The sequence below is a fragment of the Montipora capricornis genome, chromosome 1 (assembly GCF_036669925.1).
Source record: "Montipora capricornis isolate CH-2021 chromosome 1, ASM3666992v2, whole genome shotgun sequence".
Lineage (NCBI taxonomy): Eukaryota > Metazoa > Cnidaria > Anthozoa > Scleractinia > Acroporidae > Montipora > Montipora capricornis.
In genome coordinates this window covers 45,585,238-45,587,523 of record NC_090883.1, presented here as the reverse complement: position 1 = coordinate 45,587,523, position 2,286 = coordinate 45,585,238, and the positions used below count along the sequence as shown (strand labels likewise).

Here is a 2,286-nt window from a genome sequence, read left to right as displayed (position 1 = left end):
GGTTGCTGTTAAAACAATGTATACGTATGGGACCCGAAGTTATATACATGACTTCCGACGTAAAAAGATGCTTCCTTACATTTTTATTGTTCAGCATGCGAAATTGAGCTGAAAGCCCTGTTCCCATGGATCACGACAAACTCATTATTGGTTGTTCTAAGGGTACAGTTCGTAACCTAAAATTGCCTCTTGCCGATGACACACTTTGACCTGCATGAGCTTTCGTGGCGGTCTTACTAATGGGATCGGCAATATTTGGCGGTTGACCCAATATTCACTCTTCAGGTAAATGACAAGAAATCAAGGTTGTCTTAGCACACACAGATTGTTATATAGGACACAAATATCTTTTACACATACCAATTTAAAAGCAAAGTTACTTTTCGACGGCGACGTTGGCGGAAACACCACTAAAAGAATAGGCACTTAATAACCGGCCCCAAGAGAAACAGTGGGTTCTGTTTGCCTGAGACCTTCAACAGGGAACTTAAGCAACGACAACGTCGACGGCAACGAGAACGTTACAAATGTGCATATTTAGTGGGCAAAAACAATAGCTTTGCACGCTCTGCACGTGCGTTTTTCACTTTTGTCCATTTCTTTGCCGCAGTCTGCAGAATAACAACGTGAAATAGCCAAATTTGAGGGCTTTTTTGCACTTGAATATATGTCGTTTAATCAACTCTTTGCAGTTAAAACTGCGTACAAACTGAATTATCAAGCGGCATTTTCTCCCCTAAATTAAGCGCCGTTCTGATCAGTGTCATTCTTGAGGAACCACCACACCCTTGTCGTATTAAAAAGGTTGAAAAAGAAACGAAGTGATTACAACAAGGCGAATTTATATCTTGACATGAAGTTCTCGTTGCCGTCGCGATCGTAATTAGGGAGCTTAAGTAACGATGACGGCGACGGCAACGAGAACGTCGTCTCGAAATATTAATTCGCGTTATCGTAATCATTTCGTACCTATTTCAAACATTTTAATATGACAAGGAAGTGGTAGTTCTTAAAAAATGACACTGGTCAGAACGGCGCTTAATTTAGGGAAGAAAATGAAAATTTATCCTCAGGTGCTGAAGTTCTTCATAAAACCTCACATTTGGCTGTTTCACGTTTTTGTTTTGCGCACGACGGCAAAGAAATGGACAAAAGTGAAAAACGCACGTGCAGGGCGTGCAAAGCTATTGTTTTTGCCCACTAAATATGCAAATTTGTGACGTTTAGTTGCCGTCGCCGTTGTCGTTGTCGTTGCTTAAGCTCCCTATTGCTTGAGGGTCTGTTTTCCCTAAAAGCATGAAAATTTCCTTTGTCTTACTTCTCTTCCCTTTTGAGAAGTTCCTCGAACCCTGTAGTTCACAGGTGAGAAATGAGCTCAAATGGAACGAGTTTCTTTGATTTTTGCAAAACGCAATTATTTTTGTCCTACAGAATTCTGAACATTGTCGCGCCCTGTCTTCAGGGGACTGTGTCCATATTTTAGATCACGCCTCTACGACTTTCCAACTCAAGAGAAAAGAGGTTTTTCATATTCAAAAGGAACAACCTTCTCTTAATCAACAATTGCATCACGTAAATCTAAAACCATCCTTTTAATTAATTCTCACATTGTCATGTTTTATGTACTTTTCGTTTTTACTGGCATAATTAGCACTTTTTCCTATTTATAAATTCAACTTAATCGAACTTAATCAACTGAAGATGACAGAATTTTCTGTCGAAACATGTCTTGTAATCTCAAATGTTTTGTCGTTTTCTTTAAATTTCTAACGGCAATGTATTAACGTAAGTTCAAATTGAAACATTGACACAAATTCAAATTCGCACTGTAACGTACACTTGCAACAGAAGATGATCGATGATCAAACGAAACATGTCTTACAAATTCAAAGTTGTTGTCCATTTTTACGATTACTAGTTTGTCCGCTTTCATCCAGACTATTTGGAAACAAAAAATAACAAACTAAACATCACGACAAAGTAACGCCAATCATTGGTGCAAGAACCTGTCAAACTGACGGATGACGAAACTAACACTACGACCTAACAAAACAAAGGAAATTTTTGCCACAGCTTCTTACACGGAAGTAAACTCCCAATTTGCTATACGCAACTTGTGTTTGAAAAAAGGCGGCCCTTTCGTCTTGACATGATGAACAGGGTTAAGTAGCTCAGCTAAAAGTCACTGCTCAAAACGTTATAACAGTAAATATTTAAGTATGGCACAATGTTCAACTCCGATTGATGAATGATATATCTAACGACTCTCTTTTCAAAGCGTCCTTT

General features: G+C 38.7%; 1 protein-coding gene across 7 annotated transcripts in view; it reads right to left on the bottom strand.

The window, feature by feature from the left end:
* Window positions 1-1,571: 1,571 nt before the first annotated feature.
* LOC138046092 (nucleotide-binding oligomerization domain-containing protein 2-like) overlaps window positions 1,572-2,286 on the bottom strand; it is a 79,531-nt gene continuing 78,816 nt past the window's right edge. For all 7 annotated transcript variants that reach the window (XM_068892773.1, XM_068892788.1, XM_068892791.1 and 4 more), the window contains one exon: window positions 1,572-2,286. This exon is cut by the window's right edge and continues 1,373 nt beyond it. The gene's annotated coding sequence lies outside the window, so the exon portion shown is untranslated.